Source organism: Agrilus planipennis, unplaced genomic scaffold (assembly GCF_000699045.2).
Source record: "Agrilus planipennis isolate EAB-ADULT unplaced genomic scaffold, Apla_2.0 scaffold177, whole genome shotgun sequence".
In the NCBI taxonomy this organism is placed as follows: domain Eukaryota; kingdom Metazoa; phylum Arthropoda; class Insecta; order Coleoptera; family Buprestidae; genus Agrilus; species Agrilus planipennis.
Genome location: NW_020438926.1, coordinates 482,761 through 507,269, shown reverse-complemented (window position 1 = coordinate 507,269; position 24,509 = coordinate 482,761).

Here is a 24,509-nt window from a genome sequence, read left to right as displayed (position 1 = left end):
CACCGAAGGAGAATAATCAATCGTGATACATGGCTATCAAGCCCAAGTATCGACCACTATTCCGAGGATTCTCTTCATGCATGACTTTCAACGCGTCGGATTAACGACTCCATTCTGTCTGACTTCCGATAAGTCGTACATACGATTCGATAGGTGTTATCACCGATGGAGGATAATCAATCCAGGTACGTGACCATCACGTCTGAATATCGGCCACTATTCCGAGGATTCCCTTCCGGTATGAGTTTCGACGCGTCCGATAAACGACTCCATCGATGTTATCATCGAAGGAGGATAATTAATGCTGTTACACGGTCATAAAGCCCGAATATCGACCACTATTCCGAAGTTCCTTCTCCTATCGATATGTCGGATAAACGACTTCAACGATGCTCTAATCGATGGAAGAGAATTCTTCCTGGTTTACGGTGATCGAGCCCGAATATCGAATGCTATTCAGACTTATCGCCGACCGTGGAAATCTTGGCTTTTCGATCAAAAGACATCTCCGATGGTTGTATGTCTTCAATTCATTTAGACCACTGGTGTTATGATATGTATTTTTTGGTATCTTATCCGCATTTTGTTTAGTTAGTCACGCGACATTTACGGTGGCATTGCACAATGAGCGAAGTGTAAACTGCTCAGTCGGTTTTTATTGGAGAGGCACACACAACCAGGCACTGCCGTGCCAATCCCATCCGGAACCCGGAACGCAGTGATGAATAACGTTGCGCTCCAGAAACATACCTACGAGAATTTGTGATTCATCATAGGAAAGCTTTGCCGTAATGAATTTACTAATCCTCGTAAAACGACTGGATGTATACGAATATATATGTAGACACATATATTTTCATATACTGTACAATAATAGGCGCATTACTGTCGAACATGCAAACAATTTGGCACGCGATAGAAAAACAAGCGCCGATTGGTATGGCAAAGGAGGGCGCGGGACGGGTCACCCCAAAAGCAGCGATGATGGCGTCAATGACATTACCTAGTTATTGTAAAATATGAAATTGTTTTGAGTGTATGGCGAACGTAAGTCATAACTGTAAATTGTACACTACATAAGTTTGCGTGTCATATGGATTTCTTATGATTGACTTTTGAAACGAAAGAATCATCCGTCAATTATTAGCGGTTTGTGTCTCCAACCGTAATTGAAGGGTTGCAAAAACCCGAGAACAACAATACTTGAAATTAGGCACAGTACCTATGTCCTCGAATGTTCCTGAAAACATGTGTTAGGGAAGACGAACTTGTCGCGTTGCACTGACAGTTCAAAGAGTATGAACAAGGTGCAATGGAACGGTCAATCATCTCGATCTCCCACCTATTCGGGGATGGATGGATGAAGAGTACCTAATTCAGCTAAATAGCCGCAATTTGCTCCCATGAAAAAATTGTTTGTTTATTTTAAATATCAACTTAAAAACCGTACGGGAGGATGTAACGAGATGAGACGTTGGCAACATGTCTGATATACTCACGTATGGATTATCGAAAGAGAAAAGAAGCAGACGAGGAAATGGCGATGAAGGATAGAATCAATAGCGTAAAGGTAAATGCATGTAGGTAAGTATTACGCCTACGATTTGGCAAAAGTATTATCGAAACATTACTATTATGTGCGCTTTTATCATCTATGCTGTTATTACAGATATTATTATTACTGGCTGTACCTATATGTGAGCAAACCGTAGCCCTAACGGGTACCACTCCCAGATTTCGTTGCATTCTAAGTGCAGTCAGTGTCTGCCCACAAATGCACCGATATCAACCTATTGTTTGTTTATATTTATTGATTATAATGACACAATTATTGCTGAGACCGTGATCGACGATCGACTACACGCTATATCTACTACTTTCCTGATTGCATCTTTCTCTGAAACCTTTAATTCAACAACGTTCAATTTGGAATTGATAACACATTTTGAATACGATTAAACGTCAATCTTAGTAGGTACCTACAATTTAAGGTCGCCACAGTGTTAACTATCTATAAGGGTAAAAATTGTTATTTTTATCCCTTAATACATTCCCGGACATAAGGCGTGATAAGTACTTGGGCGAGATATAATCAGAATTTAACGTTAAATTTGTTCCGTTTTTATTTATCGTACTATATATAGGTAGATATATATTTCTGCCCGCATGCTGCAATACGTAATAAACTTACGATAAAAGAGTCGAACATCCACATATAACGCAGATAGGATAAATTTCTCACGTTATAAATTCATTTGGTACGCCTTGATCATTTGTCACATTACTTATTCCTGTCAAAAGGTCAGTAGGTGTTGTTATACGACTTGCACCACCGACCAATATTACCTGCATTGTTTGAGCTTATATTATATTCGAACCGTTAATTGAAACATGTCGGACCTGCCCACCAAAAAGTACTTCTTTGTGTTTAAAATTGAACATAGTGAAAGTATTCGTGTATCGGTATATACCGGCACCTTTTATCAAACAACGAATTAGATATTCTGCTGTATGCCCATCAGTGACGGCGCATGCACATTTTTTAGGTACCTACATATGTTGTGTAAACTGTTAGAAAAAAAAGCAACAAACTAGCCAAAGCTAAACATTTCGATCACCTATTGCATTTTGTAGGTACAAGTGAGTTGAACTGCTTTTTGATCGGTCCGTGTAGACAATTATGTAGATGACCTAAATGCAATCTCTCACTCACATTTTACAGTACGCACAATTTTGCAAGTGCAAAGGAAAATGCGCAAATAAAAGGACAACAAAGCGTATTATATAGCAAGAGTCCCATTAATAAATAATCATAACAAGAACTAATCCATCTAATTTGTCGGCGCAAAATTAGTAGCACTCGGTACTCATCATCATCGTACCATCTACGATTATTAGTCGACACATAATAAAACCATTAGCGCATCATATAATTCACTTCACAATTCGTTACCCTCATTTTCACCACTTCCACTGTTTTCTTTTTCCTTTGTCCTTTATCCTCTTGTTTCTTTTACAGTTAAAGAATAGCTGTACGTACCTATACATATATTGCATGCTTCTAAATAAAGCTAACCAGTATACGAAACGTCCATCAGTTTTAAGAATTCTTTAAAATATGTATCTATATAGAAGAAAACACATTCCGTATTATAAGTAAGTAGGTATCTAATGCTATCTGATATTTGTCGTATATCTAATAAGAATACGTTCTCAAAAGAAGAAACAGAGAAGAGGTCGCCAAACAGATTTGGCGGAGATCTGAATCCGCTGATAATTAGGTATTTATGGCGGCTGCAAATTTCGCCAGTCACCCCCTTAAATAACTCGCTCTGGTAAAAGCGGTCCCACGGCGAGAAATTGTGTCCAACTCCTAAATTAACCAAGTATTAATGACAATCAAAGGATATTAGCAAATAAATGACCTACCGCCTTAGTTTTACTTACATCATTCAATATACAAATCACATACGTATCTGTCTATAGCAAGAAGGCACCTAAATTAAAAAATCGTTTGTGTCCTAAAAGTTAAATGTTCGTACTACTCAAAAGCTCGCATATTGTAGAAAGTTGGGGCTTATTTATTTTAATTTGAATACAGCAGTATATACGTACATAATAAATGTACTGATAGACCATGAGAAGGAGAATTCCCGACGGTTGTGTCTAGCTGTTTATGTTAATATTTGCCTACACTTGAGCTTCACCGTCGACAGGAGCCTCGACGACCGTGTTAATCACTAATTTGGTTTAAAGCTACCGCCCGTACTAGTTGACTGCGTGTTAGTCAACATTCACGTTTGTTTTCGTTGTGTATTTCCTCGCGTCGTGTTAAGCTATCCGAAAAGGAGGAGACAAGACAAGACGTGAAATCACAGCTCGCATGAGGCGTCTGCCTCCACATTGACTGATAAATCTTTGGAAGATCTTTAATTCTATACTTCGACTGGTCAAATACCAACCAATCTACAAATTATAAGCATTGCTAATAATAAATATAATCGACCCCCAGAAAATTGTGGATTGGATACCAATTAATATCACTTTCGATATTACGAGACAGTACAAAAGATAGAATACAGGTCCAGTATGTCCACACGTAGTATTTCAATTATCTCGCTGCAGTTACTTTTTAGGTGTAGATAGGTACATGCAAGTCAAACAAATTAAGAAATTAGACATTGACGATTACGATAAAGCACAATCAATGGAATTAAAGCAGCAGTTGAAGCTAAAAACATTCCGTGTTGTGTGGTGGCTACATTTTTGTTATAGGAAGATAATAATAAAATAATAATACTAAGAGTCGGCCGTTGATTGCTGCACACATTCTCATAGGCAATCAAGTCCGAAGAAGCTTTTGCTCCGTGCCTACCGACTCCATGTGATGTGTTTTAGGCCATTATAAATTTCCGGTGTATCAATCTTATTATTCTCTTGCACTCGCTCATCTTTCGCGGTAATTTCGGCAGAACGTGAGAACACGACACATACATACATAAGATACACATACACGCCTACAGCAGTACCTACATATTGATAATAACTACGTACAGTAATTTCATCCTCGACAAAGGAATTGTTACTGTTTGAACGTTTATTAGTTATGTAGTATTTCGCCTCTACCCGTGTACATATGTACGTATCGTGTACCTAACTTATTTATGTCTAGATACCTATAAGTACCTAATCTAAGTAAATAAAATAAATTTCGATCTTGTAATAGCCAATATCGAAGATTTCTTTGGCGATAAAGCATATGGGGGACTAGGTAGGAGACAATTCACACAGATACGTTTGAACAACACAAAAGCAGTTTTGAAAATAAAGAAATTTAGTTAAAGAACTCACTTCCGTAATCCCCCACTCTTCGATTTTTACTATTTAATTACACTTGTGTAAATGGTAAAGAAGCCGCTGTTTAGTGAAATAATTGTACTTAGATCAATTAATAAAATTCCTAATCAAAACTTTACTATTTTAATTATGAAATTGTGCATAGACTGGCCGCATGGAATAATCATCAAAAGCAAACATTTATTCTATAAAATATTTGATTTACTCTTTGCAGAAGAACGGCAGAAAATATTCGGTCCAAGCTAACAATGATATACAAAATAGAGTTTTTATTAGCTTAATGATGATTATAGGTCATCGCGGGTCTTTCGTATATTAGGCCTCCGGGATCGTACCTTCATGAGTTTCGCGATTTACACTCGGTTCTTTCAGCTGTTGGCAAAACTGTATCTAAGGTATAATTAACGGAACTAAATCGACTTTAAGAGTCTAAGACGCATCATAATTATCTTCCTAGAAGGCATTAAGACGATATCGCTTCAACAATCAATCATTTCTTTGGATTCCAACTAATCCAATCGCACCATTCATTTTTGGTACTTGTACGTAGGTTTTGACAATTTTTTAACTGATCGTAGATACATTATGGAATGAGTTATTGGTTTTTACATGATCTGCATTAGAAACTGACGGTTTGCTTTGGAAAAAGTGATTATTCATTCCAATTAAAACACAATAGGTGTTGTGCGCAGACATCAGAGAGCCGAGCGCGTTCGTTGTTTGAAGGCTCTTACGCGAACACAAAAAGCAATTGAAAATAATCGCGATTTCTTGCCGGCAATTTGCACAATAATGTGAATACCTAACGTTAGCAAAAGCGCAACACTATGACAGGAAGTTGCGGGTGAAACTGTTGTAATTTAACTGTTTTTTATCACATCTTTCCAACTGCATTGTCGACCGAATACCTACGATTATATTATTGAACACCCACTGCTATTGTTTTAATAACTATTATGCGTACCTATATAATGAAAAGGAGTGTGTTTTCACTAGTTTTAATCCCCGACAAAGGACATGAGGAGTACAATCATCTTATTCGTGGATTGGATACGGAAAAAGTATATTTTTAATATAAACAATCGTACCTACTTGACATTACAAAAGTATTAAACAGTTAATAACAGTAATTATTAAGTGCACATACTATTTATTTATACAGACAGTTGGTTGATGGTGCATTATTATTTTGGTTGTTGGAGCATCACGTCATTCAAATAACGAAACATTTGTTCAGAGCATATTGCTCATGTGCATCGTCTAGTACACAGGCCTGATAAATGGGGATGTTGTGCAATAAGTTATTTCAAAGAGCAATCCTACATTGCTAGAACAATACCCATAAAAGATTGTACCCAAGACTACACGAACATGAGTATTTAACATTCTCAATTGGATACGCTACCATTCCCCAAAGGATCCTGCTTACGTATATTTACTAGTACACATTGTACCAATAACCACCACTGAATTTGCTATACAGTTAAACTGTATGTGAAGCTAATACTCAATAAACGTCAAAAAGTTACAGACAAAAGAGTACTAATTTCCTTTTAAAAATCATGCAAAATTTTGCAATTATTTCAAAATGGTTACATTACTTACTGCTATTTTTTTGAAACTCAAAAAGTCTCATTTATTTTTGGAAATATTTAATCCAGGTTGTGTTAGGGGAAAAACTAACTTAACTAACCAACCGTAAGAAAAAGTATGTTGGAGACTTTGGTGGAATGTCGATGCCATAGGCAGAAGAGAGTCGACTACGACCACTATCCAACCACTGCATTGCAATCTATGCCATGCACTTGAAGTCGATTAGTTGTCAAGTGTAAGAGCTGATTATTCACATCCCGTTTCGCGCGCGTTTTCCCTGGCCGTTTAACTTCCATCAGCAAAAAAGGAAAACAAAACGCAACAAACACAGAGAAAAATGTCCGCAATATACGTACCTAAATGCCTGTCTAGGCAGACGGGACGATACGTGAAAATATCTCGAGTATTTTGACTCTAATTAGACGGTAAAATTTTGCTAATTGATAAAAGAAACGCTCCCCTGTCCGATAAAGCGTGTCTAATAAGTTTCGTTATTTGTTGTTGAAAGTTTGGCAACGTAGCAAAATTCCTTAATCAGTTGTACATACACAGTGTCAGTTGACGCTGTTTGTGAAAACAATAAAAAACAAAATCAACGAATCTACTGCGCGAAGACGTGATCAATTATTGGCGAACACGTCAGTAAGTTATCACATGTGCAAATACAGCCCCGCATAGTTAATGAAGCGACGCAACACCTAATTAATGAACCCGTAAATTTGTCTTCTTTTAATTACTGCGCCTTCGGGGGATCCCCGTGTGTCTTTAGCCGCGGTACACCGCGATTCACCGCGCGCTCATACAAATAAATTCCCAAGTCGTCCGCGCGATCCACGTTTTTAATACTGTGCTCCCCATTAAATAATCGCCGCGTTCCCTTTTAATCGAACGTCGGTGGATGGTTGGTCAGTTTGTTGTGTTGCTTGGTGGCCTCACTTCTTCAAGACGATCGATCGGCAAAGGCAAAGCAAAAATAATTTGTTGTAGAGCGGCCATTAACAAAGTAAATCACTTTTGCTTTATAGCTTTGCTCAAACGGATCGTGCAAAAGCTAATTACAAAATCTTTCCATCTTATCGTTAGAAATAACGAACGCAGTTTGCAAAATTTCTCGTGTATATCCGTAGGTGAAATAGTTGTATTGGACAAACGAAAAGACCCCTTTATGTTAGATTTAGAAAGCACAAACAGAAAACAAGTGACATCCAAACAAATTTATACAAAACTCTAGGTAGATCTAGATTAGATTGGGTAATTGGGTACTTTTTGTAAATAATTAGAGATGTACGTTGCGAGAAAGGCGAAGATTGACTCAAGAAAGAAAAACGTACAGCTGCGTGTCAAACAAGTCGTAGGACGGAAGACCTTTTGCTGATGATGAAGTGAATGAATGTGAAAAATCACGACTGCATAGACACCTTATAGGAGTTGTAAACAAACAATTTTATGGACCTAGTAAATATTAAGTGGATACTCTTCTGTAAGGATTAATCGAAAAATAATTGCGGTCGTATTTCTGACCGATTGCCCACAAACGCAGTCTTGGTCATTATCAAAATACATTTTGGAGCGATATCGAGCAGAAGCAATTCTTTAAGTGGCATTGCCACTTGCGACAAAGCGTGGGTGCATCATTAAGTACTAAGGAATCTAAACAAGTCTGTATGAAGTGGCGAAAACATGGAGAGGCCCCGGGTTGGAAAGCCAAAGCTCGTCTCTCTTTTGGTTTCCTTACTGTTGACAATTCCTTGATGAAGAAGAACTGGCTTTTCGTCGAAAAATAAGAGTGTTGATTCTTCTCCACGACCAATTTCGGCCATATAACAGTTACACCCAAGAAAAAATGGAAACAGTCCGTTAGTAAGTACTTGGCTGTCCGCCCTATTGTGACCCAAAGATCGACCTAGAAGATGTCGCGCCGTTTTGATAACGACCACACAATTGATTAGAGACACAAGCACATTCATTTCTCGATAACGGTATATTAAAAAACTTTCAGTCAGTTGTTGGGAAGGATGTACCGTCAAAAGGGGAGAAAACGAAAATGCACTTATTCAAAAACTTCGGTATTATATTTGATCCAACTGCGTAGGTAGGTACATACAACGGTTTTGGTTTAACCAGAACGGAATAATTATGGTAAATATGCGGACGATTGAATAAAATCGTGGCGTTCTGAACATTTTTATTTTCTTGGCTGAAATGACACTTGACGGTAATAAGCTTAAGGCACGAGCCGCTGCTATTACTGCTATATCTATGGACGGTTGGATGGATGGGATCGGAGAGGGATGGCCGGTGCATAGCGCTTCAAAATAACTTAATATTAGTTCATTTTAGAACGTTTCCGGAACATTCTCAAGCACCAGTTGAACCCGACGACCAAGAATATTATGATTCTGTTAAAGTCGAGTTAGCTCACGTTTTGCTGATTAGAGAAAACCAGGGATAATTATGTTTTTACATTTAACCGATTCGCCCGAGCACCGACCGGCGCGGCGGCGGCGGCGGCGGCTTGAGAGGGCGCAGCGCCGAGGAAAGGGAGAAAACTTGAAAATATAATTCCGTCGTACCCGCGCGCTGGTTTCGCCGTTATTTATTTTGTTATACGTTGACGAAGACTTGTAGAAAAATGCACGCTTAAATTCACTTTATAAAACTCCATCTTTCATTCAAAGAAAAAATGAAAAACAAAAAAGAAATACAAGTACATAAATACATAAATAAAATCGGAATGGGTGCCTGGAAATTTGTACGTAAGTAAATGGAGTGCATCATACCATCTATAGCGCCAATTTTTCCATTTTTTCCGCCCAACCATTACGATTTGATAAGCAGAAACACTTGAAGAAAATCATATGATGAAGTAAGACAAGAAATTCGTTTAAATGCCAGAGATTGGAGAGATGTTACATACTGTTAAATCTTTACCAAATCGATGAAATACTAATGTAATTGTAATACAATAAATAAGTTAAAATGACATACGTTTATCGGGTAAATAAAAAGTAGGGTTGTTGCTCGCCCAGCTCAGCTTGCACGTTTTCTCTTAATTTTGTAAATAGATTACAAGAATGTGCATATGACAACTTGTCTCTGAGCACAACACAACAATAATACGTATAACGTCGCTTGTACGCTTTAATAAGAAATGCCACTTGGTGCTTGCATCATTTTAATTAATATTAAGTTTGTGTATTTGAAGTGTTGACATTTTTCTTCGATTCGATATATATATATATATATACGTACGTTACGTGTGTAAATTACGTAAATAATTATATGAATTATATATTTATATACTAATTTATCTATAGGCATTACGTCTTTCTCTAATCGCATGATGGCAAAAGAACGAAAAAAATTCATTGCGAAATCAATACGTATATTACATGTTAATCATTTAAAGAAAAATGTGTACGTTTCTCTAAAACCACCCACTGCTCTCCACTGATGGTTACGACTGTAGATAGCCCGTGGGTCTCCCATTTGATAATTCATAAGTTTGGCTGACGGTGGGTGGTAGTTATGAATGCAAATTCGTAATCAAATCTCTATCTTGCCCGTATGAATGATCCGAAATACTTCCAAATGTTTCGGAATAATAATAACGGTGACCTTTAATTCACTAAGAGTGTTAATAAACGAAAAGAATGACCACAAGACGCGGGTTGTCATCGTAACTATAGCAGGTACACATCTGTATTTACCTAATATAAAGGACGAATCAGAGGTGTCTGAAGAAGTTCGTGCAAATGTTTATTATCAGCATTATTTTTCAAAAATGGTACTTGACAAAATTAAGACAAACGACTTGGAAACTGAACGCCAGAAACGTAACATTTCATAATGAGATACGATAAGAGGAGGACCTGCAAATTAAGATCGCGTATCCAAGTGTGCTAAATCAAATTAGGCCTATCTGGATAACATCATCAGAATAATGTACATGCCTATATCTATAACACAGTCTCAGACAATTGCTATCGAATATTATCTAATAAAAGTGCTTAAAACTACTTTTATTGTCAACTACTGAAAACACTAAAGGTATATATTAGTGACAAATGCCTTTTTGCTACTAAAAATAAAAAAGGCATTTTATGAAAGCTTTAAGAGAATAAGTTAGTAAGTAGTGCAGGTTTTAAAATTAACGAAGAGAGAAAGAGGAAGAAAATTAATCATGTGTTAACTAGCTAGTCATGCAACGGCGACTCCAGCCTTGTGTGATTAGTTTTCCTCTTTTTTTGCGATTGTTCCTGACATATTAATCAAGTAGGAAGTGAGCTACTACCTTATACTATCCACCTCTGTCTCTTTTACTCTATAAAATTTTGAGGTCGCCGCGGTCGCTAATGCCCCAGCTATGTTATCGACAACAACAACAAAGTTCGCTCCATTTTATACTATTTTTTTTCCAATTACCGATTACTTTATTACCTACTTCGCAGTCTATTAGTAATAAGTATTAGTTATTACAAAAAAAACAGGCATTATTTGTATTTTCTCTGCAAATAAAAACTGCACGTCTATAGAGAAGGTAGTATTGATGGATAAATTAAAATTGTATCATACTCCGTGTTTAATTAAAATTTTAGACGAACCGGCGGCGTTAAAGAACGATGATACGAATAATACTTTTTAGCGAGCAATTGAAAGCAGTTTGGAATTTTAACCGCAATTCAATGCATACACAAACATATAGATACGTATATGTAGACGATATTTCTATTGTATGATACGAGTAATTATTACTTAACATGAAGAAATAACGAAATGGATTTCAATAATACCCGCGCATACCGAGCTTTAAGTGTTTAAAAGGACTTCTCTAATTGCAAAAGCGTATCTCCACGAATCCTACACGTATATATTGTAGGTATCGATGCACCTGGCAGAAACATATTTAAAATCTTTGCATATACACTTTCTCCTAAATGTGTACCAATGTTACATTTATTACACTGAAATGATCTGATATACATTTTGAAGTCAAACAGAAGGACGCCGGCCAACGGCACTTCTAAGTGTCCGGTTGCCGGCTACTATCTAGCCGAGGTCTAGTAGCAATTATGACCTATCAGCTCCAATACTATAATACATTCTCTCCTAAAGACGATTCAAAAACCACAATGCAAGAAGGTAAAAGGTCGTCAACAACCGGATGACTGAATCCGGTTAAATGTGAAAACACATTTATTTAGGCTTCGCTCGCCTCTGATGGATGTAGTACTTGTTGAAGGTGCTAATACTGCCAGCATTTTATTATCGGATGAAGGTAGCCTTTGACTAGGGAAATTTCATTACGTGGTAGGTACATTGAGCCCAAACAAAAATTAGGTTTAAACACCGTCCTGTCGTTATATAACGGGATTGATACCGATCAAATTGTATATTTCGCTATAACAGAAGTTAACATGAATGAAGGCTTTTACCTGGGTCAGCATACAAGACCAACTAATCAGACTAGCAAATAATCTTTTACTGTTAGTAATTTTTAATTATCTGAGTGTAAAAATTCTGTAGGACATGCTTCTGTTTTTCGTTACTTTTGTGAGAGAGATGAGCTAGTCTTCTCCTCCGGCCGCCCCAATTCTTTGCGTGTGCGGATTATGTGAAAAAAAAACAGACGCACATTATCCTCCCTTATATTCATAAATCAGCCGTAAATAAAATTAACGAAGCATGCATAAAATAGAGGAGGAGGACTAAAAGGAGTGTAGGAGAAGAAAGGAGATGAAGGCGTCTGTCGGTAGAAAAACAGAGACAAACGTCGTCAATGATGAAGAAGGAAAAGAAGTATCCACGTTAGCGACATAAATTTCGCGCATAAATTAAAAACTGAAACATCAATACTCCGAGCCGAATTTCCCCGCTTCTTTTAATCCACCCTCTTAATGACATTCATTATTCCTTAGAAACAAGCGTGTGTGATACGAACAGGAAGAAGAAGAAGAAGTCGCTATGAGAGGGGCGAGGGGGCGCAGCGGGGGGGACAGCGAGCGAAGGGCGACGCTTGCAATTTCAATACGTCAGAGATGGGAGAGAGACGCAGGCAACGCGCGGTAAGAATATGTCTGCATATATACACACACACACACACATATATACACATCCACAAAGAACGAACATCAATACTTTTCTTATTAAAAGTCCCTTATAATGACAATCAAGCTTACCCTGGAAGCGTGAACGCAGGGCCGTATCCAGGTCAATTGGAAATATATCATATACAGATACAGACATCTCAGGAGGCCAGAGGGTTTCAACATCTTGAATCTTAAAATCGACATTCTTATTCGGTCACTTACGTACGCATATGATGCTGGGTCGACAAACTTGCATCGTCATTATCATCATAGATTCATCAATCCAAAGATTGATTTATCGTACAACTTCCTATTCTATGCCAATCTTCGAATTTCATAAAACTGAAAAATTCCATACCTTTAACAATTTGCGAACAGTAATGTAGTCTAAATCTTCATCAAGTCTAAGAAGGTGTCCTACAATTCTATCTCTCCTTTTCCAGTACCGCCTCATTTCAAACTTTTTCCATCCATGATATTTTCATCATCTTCGCGTAGCACCACATCTTGCATACCATCCCCTCTCTAGCAGTATGTAAGAGCGTGATACTTGAAACTTTAGAGTCAACTAAGAGCTGACATAGAGTCATGTGCCATTTTTTGATGGTAATACACAACATTTTAACCATCATATATATGGCTTGCGAGCCATGGTTCGTCGGATTCATCACTGATTCATCATGTCTAATAGCCCCATGGTACCAGTATTTAACGATTATGTCTGTCAAAGGTGGTGTCGTCACTACAGTTTTACGAATGCTAGATGTAAGCAGAACGATCGTAATAGAGTGAAAAACCGAAGTACCAATAATATTAAAAGAATATCAAAATCAAATTTCCAAATGTCGAAAACTGCTACTGCAGTATCATGAGATCTTGCTGAAAGCAGAAATGCAATCACCTGCACAATCTGCAGACTAACTCTTCAAAACCCTTTGACGATCGTTCTCTTCATATCTACGTCAAGTACCAAGTCTTTAAGTCTCCAACTTTTTGAACCGACGTTACATTCACTTTCTAAAACTAAACTTTCTAACGAAGAAACAAAGACCAGTGCAGTAGCAAGAATCAATCTCATTGTTATTCTGCCTTAAAAATGTTTAAATCTAACGAATCACATCAATCGCAAAAATGCCAAAAATTACAGAGCTTTAAAACGACCACGAAAGACAGGGTTTGAATTAGAAAAATAAAAATATGATTTATATTAAATATTACACGTTTAAAAAGCACGCGCTTCTCATTTAGCGGGGTTTTCATCCGTTAATCTGTCATTTCCCGTGGCCTGTTCCAGTATATTTTCTTCTAGCAAGTAGATAAAATATAAAACTGATCGTCGCTGTTTAGCTCGTGAAAAAAATTACAGGTTACTTAATAATTAATACTTATTCGTCGTAATTCTTGTAGATTAAGGAGTCTTAGGAGTTCTTTCAGGCCTGGTTTTTTCTTTGCAAGTTCAATTTTTGCTTTTAACATTTTCACGTAAGTGCTTCGCCTTTTAAAAAAGTTGAATACTTAATTAAAACATTTTAAGGGGAACGCCATCGTTCCCCGAGAGAATATCATGAAATCTGATCTAAAGGGGTGCCTGCCCTTCTCCTAACAACTACCAGCTTTATGTAGCTTCTATAGTAATGTTTTGTAATTTCATTTCGCTTTAAGCTTCTAAATCATTTTTTATCTGCAGGCATTTTCAATCGAATCTACCAAACGCATGTTCACCTTTTTTAACCCGATCCATGATATTCCATACAATCTTCCAGCACATTAAATTAAGTAAACTTGACCAAAACGTTTGTTAGCTACAATTTTATCAAAGAAAAGTCAAAACATTGTCCTCATTATTGAATCGGGGACCCTTTAACCTCTTGTAACTCTATTAGTTGAAAAAGAAATTAAACACAAACTTAAAGGTATAGGTACAAAAGATTCGTTATTGACCACCTATCTGGTGAAGTGTACACTGTGGCGAATAAAATTTTCTGTAACCTTAAATCGTTATGGTCCAGCTCTGATCGTATGTGATGTAAAGAATAGATCGGGTGGCTGTACTCATGGTCGACTACGATCTTGGGGGCGCGGAGAGAGAAAAGAAAAAGCATCTTCTGTCTCCCTCGTGTACTTATAAGACGCAAGGAGGAAGGAGAAAGATCCTCCGTTTATGCATCAGAGCACAGCAGCGGTGGCGGCGGCGGCGGCGGTGTCGGCGGCGGCCGTTCGCGATAACGATTTTTTTGTTAATTATCAAGTCGCGTATGAGTTGCTGGCGGTGGTGCGCGGGGGTGTAGGAGGCGCGGGGGGAGGCACGGACGGATGGGCGGCCGGGGCGACGGGACGGGGCACCCCGTCCTGGTAGCAACGAGACCAAGAAAGAAGACGAAAGAAGAGCGAAGAAAGTTTTTAGCGCAGAATCCGTCCACCGTCGTATAGCCACTGATACGACGCTGCCGTCCCGACGCCACCACCGACGGCGTCGTTACACAAGTACTTTGCATATACGTACACGTACATTAACGCGTCCACGATTATGTACAATTTCATTTCTTCAAATTTCTCTTAGTGCCCACTCGTTTGTGACAGACCAGCGGTCAATGTTGGGTGTGACAGTCTGTACATACATACGTGGATTGTAAACCGATACGCACAAAATATTCATTCTAATTAAAAAATCGCCTGTAAAACAGAAATCATTACGCATCAGGCCAATGCTGAGAGAGCATAACCTATATTCTTATTGTCAATAATGATCAGAGGAACTAATTAAAGAAGATCATTTATTATAGAACGAATCACAAAACAGATACCTAATTAATTAGCTCGATGCATATTTGTCTTTAATTTCGTACATAGAAACTAAGCTGTCGTCCATTTTGGAAAACCTAAGCAAATACAATACAAGAAACAACAATAAATGATTTGCTTACTTTGGATTGGACTGCAGATTTCAATAGACTCTTGGCATTCGATAATTGTTCTGTGGACAAACACACGCGCGATTTCCGAACTATACTTTTTTAAAAATCGAAACATCATCGGCATCGATTACTAATGATTAATAAAGGATCAAAATTTACGCCAATCATAGAATACACATACGCTATGTAAAGGACGAGCCGACAGCACACGAACGATTACGAGAATGTGCTAACGTAGAAAGCTCGCCGAATGTGACGCCTGCACTTTACAAAAGCTCTTGCGATAGTAATTCTTTTTTCCTGAAAACACGGGAAAATTGAAATAAATGTATTTATTTATACATCATTTAATCTGAAATTGATATTTAGGTTCGCTATTATAATGGCAAATTGCATACCTAAATGTAGACAGATATGTCCACTCTTCTCTTTTTCTATTGCCGTTGATGAAAGAAAGTAATTTAAATGGGCATTGTTACAATATTATGTTAAACTTGAATGAATTAATAGTAGAGGGAATGATACTTTTCGACAAAGATCAATTTAATTTGCATGATGCTCAATATATTCGTAGATTTATATGTACCCTGATGCCGTCCATTTTGGCAAAGCAGAGTGAATATTATGTCAAATAACAATAAATAATTTGCTTACATTTATTCGACTGATGCAGCATTCAAAACATTCTCGACTTTCAGAATATTGTTCTACACACATAGACACCCACGATTTCCGAACAGATTTTTTTTAAAATCGAAATATCACCGGCATCGATTAATATTAATGATTAGCACATTCAATCACACACGCGAACAATAGAATACACAGACGCTACAAGTCGCCAGCACACGAACTTCTACGAAAGTGTGCGGGTAACGCAANGCACTCGCCGAAGGAGAATACTCAATCTTGGTACTCAGTCATTAAGTCCGAATATCGATCACAACTCCGAGGATTTCCTTCCTTTATGACAACTGACGCATCGCATAAACGACTTTCACCGGAAAAGGATAACAAATCCTGATACGTGGTCATCAATTCTGAATATTGAACACGACTCCGAGTCTTCTTTTCCGTTATAATTCCGATATATATCTGATAAACGACTCCATCGGCGCTCTCATCGAACAAGCAGAATAAATCCTGGTACATGGTCATCAAGCCCCAAAGTCAAGTACTATTTCGAGGATAAGTTTCCTATATCACTTCCAACACGTCGGATAAACCATAGGCGCTCTCACCGAAGAAGGATAATCAGTCGTGATACATGACCCTCAAACCTCAATGTCGACTACTATTCCGAAGATTCCCATTATTTATGAATTCCGACGCGTCGTATAAGTGACACCATCAGTGTTATCACCGAAGGAGAATAATCAATCGTGATACATGGCTATCAAGCCCAAGTATCGACCACTATTCCGAGGATTCTCTTCATGCATGACTTTCAACGCGTCGGATTAACGACTCCATTCTGTCTGACTTCCGATAAGTCGTACATACGATTCGATAGGTGTTATCACCGATGGAGGATAATCAATCCAGGTACGTGACCATCACGTCTGAATATCGGCCACTATTCCGAGGATTCCCTTCCGGTATGAGTTTCGACGCGTCCGATAAACGACTCCATCGATGTTATCATCGAAGGAGGATAATTAATGCTGTTACACGGTCATAAAGCCCGAATATCGACCACTATTCCGAAGTTCCTTCTCCTATCGATATGTCGGATAAACGACTTCAACGATGCTCTAATCGATGGAAGAGAATTCTTCCTGGTTTACGGTGATCGAGCCCGAATATCGAATGCTATTCAGACTTATCGCCGACCGTGGAAATCTTGGCTTTTCGATCAAAAGACATCTCCGATGGTTGTATGTCTTCAATTCATTTAGACCACTGGTGTTATGATATGTATTTTTTGGTATCTTATCCGCATTTTGTTTAGTTAGTCACGCGACATTTACGGTGGCATTGCACAATGAGCGAAGTGTAAACTGCTCAGTCGGTTTTTATTGGAGAGGCACACACAACCAGGCACTGCCGTGCCAATCCCATCCGGAACCCGGAACGCAGTGATGAATAACGTTGCGCTCCAGAAACATACCTACGAGAATTTGTGATTCATCATAGGAAAGCTTTGCCGTAATGAATTTACTAATCCTCGTAAAACGACTGGATGTATACGAATATATATGTAGACACATATATTTTCATATACTGTACAATAATAGGCGCATTACTGTCGAACATGCAAACAATTTGGCACGCGATAGAAAAACAAGCGCCGATTGGTATGGCAAAGGAGGGCGCGGGACGGGTCACCCCAAAAGCAGCGATGATGGCGTCAATGACATTACCTAGTTATTGTAAAATATGAAATTGTTTTGAGTGTATGGCGAACGTAAGTCATAACTGTAAATTGTACACTACATAAGTTTGCGTGTCATATGGATTTCTTATGATTGACTTTTGAAACGAAAGAATCATCCGTCAATTATTAGCGGTTTGTGTCTCCAACCGTAATTGAAGGGTTGCAAAAACCCGAGAACAACAATACTTGAAATTAGGCACAGTACCTATGTCCTCGAATGTTCCTGAAAACATGTGTTAGGGAAGACGAACTTGTCGCGTTGCACTGACAGTTCAAAGAGTATGAACAAGGTGCAATGGAACGGTCAATCATCTCGATCTCCCACCTATTCGGGGATGGATGGATGAAGAGTACCTAATTCAGCTAAATAGCCGCAATTTGCTCCCATGAAAAAATTGTTTGTTTATTTTAAATATCAACTTAAAAACCGTACGGGAGGATGTAACGAGATGAGACGTTGGCAACATGTCTGATATACTCACGTATGGATTATCGAAAGAGAAAAGAAGCAGACGAGGAAATGGCGATGAAGGATAGAATCAATAGCGTAAAGGTAAATGCATGTAGGTAAGTATTACGCCTACGATTTGGCAAAAGTATTATCGAAACATTACTATTATGTGCGCTTTTATCATCTATGCTGTTATTACAGATATTATTATTACTGGCTGTACCTATATGTGAGCAAACCGTAGCCCTAACGGGTACCACTCCCAGATTTCGTTGCATTCTAAGTGCAGTCAGTGTCTGCCCACAAATGCACCGATATCAACCTATTGTTTGTTTATATTTATTGATTATAATGACACAATTATTGCTGAGACCGTGATCGACGATCGACTACACGCTATATCTACTACTTTCCTGATTGCATCTTTCTCTGAAACCTTTAATTCAACAACGTTCAATTTGGAATTGATAACACATTTTGAATACGATTAAACGTCAATCTTAGTAGGTACCTACAATTTAAGGTCGCCACAGTGTTAACTATCTATAAGGGTAAAAATTGTTATTTTTATCCCTTAATACATTCCCGGACATAAGGCGTGATAAGTACTTGGGCGAGATATAATCAGAATTTAACGTTAAATTTGTTCCGTTTTTATTTATCGTACTATATATAGGTAGATATATATTTCTGCCCGCATGCTGCAATACGTAATAAACTTACGATAAAAGAGTCGAACATCCACATATAACGCAGATAGGATAAATTTCTCACGTTATAAATTCATTTGGTACGCCTTGATCATTTGTCACATTACTTATTCCTGTCAAAAGGTCAGTAGGTGTTGTTATACGACTTGCACCACCGACCAATATTACCTGCATTGTTTGAGCTTATATTATATTCGAACCGTTAATTGAAACATGTCGGACCTGCCCACCAAAAAGTACTTCTTTGTGTTTAAAATTGAACATAGTGAAAGTATTCGTGTATCGGTATATACCGGCACCTTTTATCAAACAACGAATTAGATATTCTGCTGTATGCCCATCAGTGACGGCGCATGCACATTTTTTAGGTACCTACATATGTTGTGTAAACTGTTAGAAAAAAAAGCAACAAACTAGCCAAAGCTAAACATTTCGATCACCTATTGCATTTTGTAGGTACAAGTGAGTTGAACTGCTTTTTGATCGGTCCGTGTAGACAATTATGTAGATGACCTAAATGCAATCTCTCACTCACATTTTACAGTACGCACAATTTTGCAAGTGCAAAGGAAAATGCGCAAATAAAAGGACAACAAAGCGTATTATATAGCAAGAGTCCCATTAATAAATAATCATAACAAGAACTAATCCATCTAATTTGTCGGCGCAAAATTAGTAGCACTCGGTACTCATCATCATCGTACCATCTACGATTATTAGTCGACACATAATAAAACCATTAGCGCATCATATAATTCACTTCACAATTCGTTACCCTCATTTTCACCACTTCCACTGTTTTCTTTTTCCTTTGTCCTTTATCCTCTTGTTTCTTTTACAGTTAAAGAATAGCTGTACGTACCTATACATATATTGCATGCTTCTAAATAAAGCTAACCAGTATACGAAACGTCCATCAGTTTTAAGAATTCTTTAAAATATGTATCTATATAGAAGAAAACACATTCCGTATTATAAGTAAGTAGGTATCTAATGCTATCTGATATTTGTCGTATATCTAATAAGAATACGTTCTCAAAAGAAGAAACAGAGAAGAGGTCGCCAAACAGATTTGGCGGAGATCTGAATCCGCTGATAATTAGGTATTTATGGCGGCTGCAAATTTCGCCAGTCACCCCCTTAAATAACTCGCTCTGGTAAAAGCGGTCCCACGGCGAGAAATTGTGTCCAACTCCTAAATTAACCAAGTATTAATGACAATCAAAGGATATTAGCAAATAAATGACCTACCGCCTTAGTTTTACTTACATCATTCAATATACAAATCACATACGTATCTGTCTATAGCAAGAAGGCACCTAAATTAAAAAATCGTTTGTGTCCTAAAAGTTAAATGTTCGTACTACTCAAAAGCTCGCATATTGTAGAAAGTTGGGGCTTATTTATTTTAATTTGAATACAGCAGTATATACGTACATAATAAATGTACTGATAGACCATGAGAAGGAGAATTCCCGACGGTTGTGTCTAGCTGTTTATGTTAATATTTGCCTACACTTGAGCTTCACCGTCGACAGGAGCCTCGACGACCGTGTTAATCACTAATTTGGTTTAAAGCTACCGCCCGTACTAGTTGACTGCGTGTTAGTCAACATTCACGTTTGTTTTCGTTGTGTATTTCCTCGCGTCGTGTTAAGCTATCCGAAAAGGAGGAGACAAGACAAGACGTGAAATCACAGCTCGCATGAGGCGTCTGCCTCCACATTGACTGATAAATCTTTGGAAGATCTTTAATTCTATACTTCGACTGGTCAAATACCAACCAATCTACAAATTATAAGCATTGCTAATAATAAATATAATCGACCCCCAGAAAATTGTGGATTGGATACCAATTAATATCACTTTCGATATTACGAGACAGTACAAAAGATAGAATACAGGTCCAGTATGTCCACACGTAGTATTTCAATTATCTCGCTGCAGTTACTTTTTAGGTGTAGATAGGTACATGCAAGTCAAACAAATTAAGAAATTAGACATTGACGATTACGATAAAGCACAATCAATGGAATTAAAGCAGCAGTTGAAGCTAAAAACATTCCGTGTTGTGTGGTGGCTACATTTTTGTTATAGGAAGATAATAATAAAATAATAATACTAAGAGTCGGCCGTTGATTGCTGCACACATTCTCATAGGCAATCAAGTCCGAAGAAGCTTTTGCTCCGTGCCTACCGACTCCATGTGATGTGTTTTAGGCCATTATAAATTTCCGGTGTATCAATCTTATTATTCTCTTGCACTCGCTCATCTTTCGCGGTAATTTCGGCAGAACGTGAGAACACGACACATACATACATAAGATACACATACACGCCTACAGCAGTACCTACATATTGATAATAACTACGTACAGTAATTTCATCCTCGACAAAGGAATTGTTACTGTTTGAACGTTTATTAGTTATGTAGTATTTCGCCTCTACCCGTGTACATATGTACGTATCGTGTACCTAACTTATTTATGTCTAGATACCTATAAGTACCTAATCTAAGTAAATAAAATAAATTTCGATCTTGTAATAGCCAATATCGAAGATTTCTTTGGCGATAAAGCATATGGGGGACTAGGTAGGAGACAATTCACACAGATACGTTTGAACAACACAAAAGCAGTTTTGAAAATAAAGAAATTTAGTTAAAGAACTCACTTCCGTAATCCCCCACTCTTCGATTTTTACTATTTAATTACACTTGTGTAAATGGTAAAGAAGCCGCTGTTTAGTGAAATAATTGTACTTAGATCAATTAATAAAATTCCTAATCAAAACTTTACTATTTTAATTATGAAATTGTGCATAGACTGGCCGCATGGAATAATCATCAAAAGCAAACATTTATTCTATAAAATATTTGATTTACTCTTTGCAGAAGAACGGCAGAAAATATTCGGTCCAAGCTAACAATGATATACAAAATAGAGTTTTTATTAGCTTAATGATGATTATAGGTCATCGCGGGTCTTTCGTATATTAGGCCTCCGGGATCGTACCTTCATGAGTTTCGCGATTTACACTCGGTTCTTTCAGCTGTTGGCAAAACTGTATCTAAGGTATAATTAACGGAACTAAATCGACTTTAAGAGTCTAAGACGCATCATAATTATCTTCCTAGAAGGCATTAAGACGATATCGCTTCAACAATCAATCATTTCTTTGGATTCCAACTAATCCAATCGCACCATTCATTTTTGGTACTTGTACGTAGGTTTTGACAATTTTTTAACTGATCGTAGATACATTATGGAATGAGTTATTGGTTTTTACATGATCTGCATTAGAAACTGACGGTTTGCTTTGGAAAAAGTGATTATTCATTCCAATTAAAACACAATAGGTGTTGTGCGCAGACATCAGAGAGCCGAGCGCGTTCGTTGTTTGAAGGCTCTTACGCGAACACAAAAAGCAATTGAAAATAATCGCGATTTCTTGCCGGCAATTTGCACAATAATGTGAATACCTAACGTTAGCAAAAGCGCAACACTATGACAGGAAGTTGCGGGTGAAACTGTTGTAATTTAACTGTTTTTTATCACATCTTTCCAACTGCATTGTCGACCGAATACCTACGATTATATTATTGAACACCCACTGCTATTGTTTTAATAACTATTATGCGTACCTATATAATGAAAAGGAGTGTGTTTTCACTAGTTTTAATCCCCGACAAAGGACATGAGGAGTACAATCATCTTATTCGTGGATTGGATACGGAAAAAGTATATTTTTAATATAAACAATCGTACCTACTTGACATTACAAAAGTATTAAACAGTTAATAACAGTAATTATTAAGTGCACATACTATTTATTTATACAGACAGTTGGTTGATGGTGCATTATTATTTTGGTTGTTGGAGCATCACGTCATTCAAATAACGAAACATTTGTTCAGAGCATATTGCTCATGTGCATCGTCTAGTACACAGGCCTGATAAATGGGGATGTTGTGCAATAAGTTATTTCAAAGAGCAATCCTACATTGCTAGAACAATACCCATAAAAGATTGTACCCAAGACTACACGAACATGAGTATTTAACATTCTCAATTGGATACGCTACCATTCCCCAAAGGATCCTGCTTACGTATATTTACTAGTACACATTGTACCAATAACCACCACTGAATTTGCTATACAGTTAAACTGTATGTGAAGCTAATACTCAATAAACGTCAAAAAGTTACAGACAAAAGAGTACTAATTTCCTTTTAAAAATCATGCAAAATTTTGCAATTATTTCAAAATGGTTACATTACTTACTGCTATTTTTTTGAAACTCAAAAAGTCTCATTTATTTTTGGAAATATTTAATCCAGGTTGTGTTAGGGGAAAAACTAACTTAACTAACCAACCGTAAGAAAAAGTATGTTGGAGACTTTGGTGGAATGTCGATGCCATAGGCAGAAGAGAGTCGACTACGACCACTATCCAACCACTGCATTGCAATCTATGCCATGCACTTGAAGTCGATTAGTTGTCAAGTGTAAGAGCTGATTATTCACATCCCGTTTCGCGCGCGTTTTCCCTGGCCGTTTAACTTCCATCAGCAAAAAAGGAAAACAAAACGCAACAAACACAGAGAAAAATGTCCGCAATATACGTACCTAAATGCCTGTCTAGGCAGACGGGACGATACGTGAAAATATCTCGAGTATTTTGACTCTAATTAGACGGTAAAATTTTGCTAATTGATAAAAGAAACGCTCCCCTGTCCGATAAAGCGTGTCTAATAAGTTTCGTTATTTGTTGTTGAAAGTTTGGCAACGTAGCAAAATTCCTTAATCAGTTGTACATACACAGTGTCAGTTGACGCTGTTTGTGAAAACAATAAAAAACAAAATCAACGAATCTACTGCGCGAAGACGTGATCAATTATTGGCGAACACGTCAGTAAGTTATCACATGTGCAAATACAGCCCCGCATAGTTAATGAAGCGACGCAACACCTAATTAATGAACCCGTAAATTTGTCTTCTTTTAATTACTGCGCCTTCGGGGGATCCCCGTGTGTCTTTAGCCGCGGTACACCGCGATTCACCGCGCGCTCATACAAATAAATTCCCAAGTCGTCCGCGCGATCCACGTTTTTAATACTGTGCTCCCCATTAAATAATCGCCGCGTTCCCTTTTAATCGAACGTCGGTGGATGGTTGGTCAGTTTGTTGTGTTGCTTGGTGGCCTCACTTCTTCAAGACGATCGATCGGCAAAGGCAAAGCAAAAATAATTTGTTGTAGAGCGGCCATTAACAAAGTAAATCACTTTTGCTTTATAGCTTTGCTCAAACGGATCGTGCAAAAGCTAATTACAAAATCTTTCCATCTTATCGTTAGAAATAACGAACGCAGTTTGCAAAATTTCTCGTGTATATCCGTAGGTGAAATAGTTGTATTGGACAAACGAAAAGACCCCTTTATGTTAGATTTAGAAAGCACAAACAGAAAACAAGTGACATCCAAACAAATTTATACAAAACTCTAGGTAGATCTAGATTA